The sequence below is a fragment of the Cyanistes caeruleus genome, chromosome 2 (genome assembly GCF_971803275.1).
Source record: "Cyanistes caeruleus chromosome 2, bCyaCae1.hap1.1, whole genome shotgun sequence".
Lineage (NCBI taxonomy): Eukaryota > Metazoa > Chordata > Aves > Passeriformes > Paridae > Cyanistes > Cyanistes caeruleus.
In genome coordinates, this window is record NC_141702.1 from 57264502 (window position 1) to 57270501 (window position 6000).

Sequence of the window (6000 nt, forward strand, 5' to 3'; positions counted from 1 at the left end):
CAACTTTTACTTAGAACAATAAAAGTATTAGATTAACAAAAGTGAAAAAAAATTCACTAACTTCTACTTTTAAACATTTCACTATAATTACTATATTATAAACTTTTCAATATCATTCTACATTAACATATATAATATATGTGTTTATAAAATTAGAAAAAATATTAGTTTTAGTAATAAGTTAACAATATAGAAATAAAAAATAAAATATCCTAAAATAACTTTATCATACTTATAGCCCAAATCATCTATTTTATTTATACTAGTTATTAAGTTCTACACCTTTAAAACTAATTTAAAAAAAAAAAACAAAAAAACCCCCACACAATTTATTTTCAAAAACAACACTCACTCCCTGACACACTTTTCCAGATTATGTTATCTATAACACAAAGAGACAGCTAAACAAAACTCTCCTTTACTTTTAGTTAATTTTTAACTAAAACAAAAAATTTCCCCAAACTGTTTTTTTTTTTTTCTTTTTTCTTGAATCTATTCAAACCTACTCTAAACTAAAAACCCAAAAAATCCCAAAAGCTCACACCCACCAAAACCTAAGCTTCAACACTTTCCAGCACTGGAGGGACTAATAAAAAACTAAACAAACCAAACTACACCCCACAAAAAAATCTTTTCTAAATTTACCATCTCTTCAAACAACAAAAAAGATTTATTATTTAATATTATTCATTTTTTATACTCAGAAATACTTATTAAATAAACAAATTTTTCCACTTTTCTCCAAAAAAATCTTTTTTCAAATCAATTAAAAAAAAACAACAAACACATTACTTTCTAAAAAAATAAATTCAAAAATTTTCTCCCAGATTTACCCTAAACCAAAACAAATACAACTTTGAAGCTGTCAGAGGAAAAAATGTACCAGGTCATCCCTTCTCAGAATCATCAAAGATTTGGGACTACTCTGAGCAGAAGTTCCCCCTTCTAGATCAGCACACAGCCAGCGTTGGGTAGTGGGGACCCATTCACAGGGCACAGAGGGTCGCTCATCTCACAATCCTCATTGTGTCCAGTTCTACCAGAAAGCTGATCCCTGGTTGTCAGTGCTGGTGACACTGAAGCCACAGGTTCTTGCAGAAAACACAAAGAAAAACGATCACTTTCTGATGCTTTATAGTGAAGAAGCTGTGGTTGGAAGGTATCTTCAAGACTCTTCTTCAAGAAGGTGAGCATTTAAAAAGTAAAGAAGGATTTGGCTAAAAGGTGGTCACAGTCCTATTGTCTTCCTTCAGTGTCACATTTACCAGGTTGAAAATCAGTAGGGTCCTTATCCTAAGTTAGGATAAAGATGACATGCTTACGTTTTTGTGTGAAAGCATTGACACCACCCTCAGATTAGCTTCTTGAACAAGAATTTCTAAGTGCAGCAGATTTTTTTTTTGTATTGATGGTGGAGGAGAACTTGTTGCCAAATTTTCTTGGCTCAAAATATGTATGTTGTTACCCTGGCCTTATGAGAAAGATGGCATTTGTAGTCATGCTGAGCTTTTTTCAGAAGGTGGCAGCATCTCGTTACTTATAAAAAACAGATTGCTGCTAAACATCAATGCCTGCCCAAGGGAAGTCTTAGATTCATAACTACTTATACTTAATTTCACATTTCTTTACTGGTTAATTGCTGTGAGTACCTCAGCTTTAGTTTGGGTTGTGGAGCTGCAAATAAAAAATAATATTTAGCTTATAATAACACTAAAACATTTTATTCCTATTTCTCATCAAACTGAAGTTTTGGGTTGGCTGATTTTCAAGCAGAAGGCCTTATAAATTCATGAAGTTATTTGTCAGGTTTTAGGTTGTTGCTTTTTTTCTTTTCAAAGGACACATGCATGTACCACAGTTTATTGTCCAAAATGTCCACTTCATCAAGCATGGGCCAGATAAAGAGACTGCTAGATTTCTTTGCCAAACGTGGAGATTAGACTACACATATATTCTTTACATCCAAACAATACCTGGCAAAGTAATATGGGATTTCAGAATTCATGAATATTAATGTTTCCAACCATCTGTTGATTAGTTTCAATCTCCATTCATATTCAAAATTCATAAAGCAGATAAAACTATGGGAATAAAGTCTGAGTGCGTCTGCTTTTCTTTTCCTTTAGTTGATTTTTTCTAAAGTAACAGATTAACAGGAATTAAAAAAGTGGTGGACAGAAAAGCAATGGAGTAGGATGAAAAGAAATTGAATATGTAGAGAGCAGGAGGGAAAGGCAAAGTTATATCTAGGCTTCCTCATCTGATGTGCTTTCCAGTGGAGTAATGTTTTTTTGTTGTTGTTTAGGTTTTTTGATTTTCTGGGTTTTTTTTATTTTGGTTGGAATATGTTCTCAGAAAAAGAAACATATCTTCCTTTTCATTTGATGTCTTCCAGACGCTCTGCAAGCAGTAAACACATAATGCAAATGTTATCTGCAGAAAACGTGTTGTCGGCATGATGTTATCATTAGACACATTTTCTCTGCTCCAGTTTGCTTGTGAGAATCTGTCGAGTAAACACCCATGATAGATACAAATCAGCTCAGATGCTGGAGTGGACTGTTGATTGGCAGCTGAGTTTGAACAATTTGCCCACGAATGAATTGAAGTGATAACCTTTTCTTTGCAGCTTGGCAATTCAGGCTTCTGACCGTGAGAGTAAGAGGAGTTCTGCATAAATAACAGAAGACAGGCTTATAAATGTTAGAGTGGAGGCAAAGGAATTAACTCAGGTATTTAACTCAGGTTTTGTGCTTTGTCTTTTTTTAATATTTTACATCCCTCTCAAGCAAAATTGTGTAATGTTGTGGTACCAGTGTTTTGAAAACAGGAGGAGGAATAATTTTTCAAATTCCTGAATGAAAAACGTAAATCTGATCATGAAGGTGTTTCATATCATATTGGTTTTATGAACATACCATGATGATGTAAATTAAAAAGGTATGACTGGTTCCATCTTGAGATGGTTTTAGTCCAAGAATGGTAAACCTTTTTTCTTGCCCTCTTAAAAGAGAGAAAAATAGCCATGAATGTGTATAGCATAGAATGTGTATGAGTGTGTATAATTGTGCTTGTCTTTCTACTGCTGTATTAAATATCAGTGTACTAAAAATGAGAGCTCTCCTGATTGATAAAGTGGAATATTATTAACAACCCCCTCCTCTCTTCTGTATGCCTGACTGCATTTGTGCCTAACACAAAGCAAGTGTTTTACTACAAAACTGGGAAGGAGACAGAGAATGAAAAAAAGGCAGGAGATTGCATCTTAGAGACCCTTCCCCACTAAGCAGCAGAGGTAAGGATCGGGCTGAGACATCAGGTGATTGCTTTAACATTACGTTCGTGCGTGCTGCGATTGCTTCTCTGCCCAGATACTGCATAATTGACTGCACAGCATTAGCCAGGCACCACGTGGTATCAGCACACATACTCTGACGGCAAAAGCCCTGAGGTTCTGCTACTGAGATATATATTCAAAAAAAAAAAACAACAAACCAAAAACTCCTCCTTGTAAAGAACAAGGATGGGTAGGGGTGAGAAGAGAGGAGCCATTTCTGTGAAGTTAGCAGTGTTTATTTAATGGTGTAAGGTGAAATTCTGTCTGAGAAGAGGTCACATAATCATCATGCTCCTTGCTGCCTTCTCAGTCATTACTAGGGTGAACTGACTGTTTCACTAAAATCAAGATCAGGCAGGGTAAAAAAAGAAGTAGGGTAAAGCTAAGCAAATAAATCCTGTCAGAATCCAGTATTGCTGACAGAATAATACCACTCATACCACATATCTTTGCTTGTAAAAACACATTTCTTTCCAGCTTGAATCCACCAAATACTCCTTCAGCATCCTTCTGGTCAGTGCAACAGCAGTGGAAACTGCTTCTTGGGGCATTAGACCTGCAAAACCACAGTCTCAGAGATGAAGGACAATTATTTAAAAAAAATAAAGTAATTCTCTGAGAAAGGGTTAGTTAAGATTAGAGCTGCAGATTTTTACCCAGAATTTCAGCCAGTTCTGTAGAAATAGGTTACCAGTGATTTACAAACAGCAAAAACCTAATTTAACAGCTAGAGCCCAGGTTAAGCTAGAAGCAGAAAAATTAATTTACCATGTAAACAGCATCATTAAGAGAGGAACAGTTGAGAGAAGGAAGATGAATCAATACCATGCCATTTTTTTACAGTTAGCAGATTATAACCTTTGAAGACACTGTCTCTGTCTGTATTTGTACTGTAGCAGAACAACTTGTGCTCCAAGGTGTTAGCTAAACAAAGATTTGTATAAGCTGTGTCCACCAGACATTGAAAAAAATTCCTACTGCATATTGAAAGCGTGGAAAACTATTTCATGTACTGTCTGAGCATATAGAACTGACAGCCCAGATCCTTTATACTTGGATTTTTGTATTTTTTTTAAATGCATGAAGTTTTGATATGCATAAAACTACAAAGGATCACTTCCCAGAAGGAAAATATCTAGCTGAAAAAATTACTCATTGCTATTTCAGCCATGGATTCTTCTGCAGCACAACATGGTGATACAAATCAGTTGGGTAATACGCTCATGATTAGTGAGTCAATGGGAGCTGGTGGCAGTCCTGACATCAATCAATAATGTCAAGATTTTGAAACCGGTTACAAAATAATAGTGGGCTCTGCAGATGCCACTGAATTAGCAAATATATTGGATGTAACTACCAACACTCCCTTTTCTGTAAGTAATCCCTCATGATTTTTGTAGAAAGGACAAAAAGAAGCCAAAGAGTTGGTCATTTGGAGCAGTTTTATATGGAATTCTTCATTTAAGCAGTCTATCATTTAGTGTGCTCCTCTTACATGAATAGTTTTGAACTTCTCAGCACTTCTTCCTTTTTGGCGGTTTCCAAGTTCTTTGGGAATGTTTTGCAATGGCAGCAGAGCCTTTGTATCCTGGTTCTACAGGAAAACAAAATATAATGATGATAATGTTTACTTTGCTGGCAACAGTAAAGATCATGAACTAATTGGACAGCTTGATTTATACTGAAAGGAGTCAGCTTCCTCCACTCCATTCTTTTTAAGTTTTCCTTTTAACCTCCATTGCAAAAGACAAAACTTCTGAACTCAAATATACTTCCATTTTCTTCCCGATTCCTCTGTTTCCTGCTCTTTTCTTGGGGATGTTAAATAATGGTAATGAGTGTAGCAGTCGCTGCATATAATTTTAACCCTACAGCTAATAGATCTCTCAATGACATTTCTAAAGCAATTTCTTGGATAAAGCTTTGTCTCTTAATATTGAGAATACATTGGCTGGTTTAATAAATCAGCTAGAACTGGGAAAATGTGCAGTTTGGTTCAGTCAGTAACCTGAGTTGATGCTTTCCTATCCTTCTACTGTCATAAGTGCATGCAGCCATGATGAGGTGGAAAGATGATAAAATTAATGTAAAGGAATTCTGAACCTTGTTGTTCACAAATAGCAGAAGACTGTTCTTAGGTTTTCGCTTAATTTTTAAAAACTGAAGGGATAGCTTATGGCCTTGCCACGTTGGTTTGCCGAGCTAGTATTTTGTCAAAGAAGTAGGACCAGAAAACAGAAGAACGTATTTTTCTGTTGGAGGCATTATAAAATGAACCCATGATAGCTGGAAACACAATATTTTTACTTAGTCTGAAGGTGTACAAAAAAGATGGGTAGATCCTCTCTCTGTCTTGGAGAGCAGATCACGTAGCTTGTCCTCTTAGCTCTGACAATAATTTTCTGCTGGCTTTAGTTGTCTTTGGGTAAGACTCAAAACCTGCATCTCTTATTTGCAAATTGGAAATGCTAATAGGTATCTATAAAAGGAGAGTTACAATAGAAAAATTAATTAATATTAATAGGACACTTTGAGGTCATTGCGTTGAATAATTAAGTGATGCAATTAAAAATGTCTGCTTTCTCAGTACAATTCAGTTCCTCTCTTGCTGTGGATCTTACTGTGCTTGCCTTTGATTTCTGTGCTTGGATATCTGTGGGGGC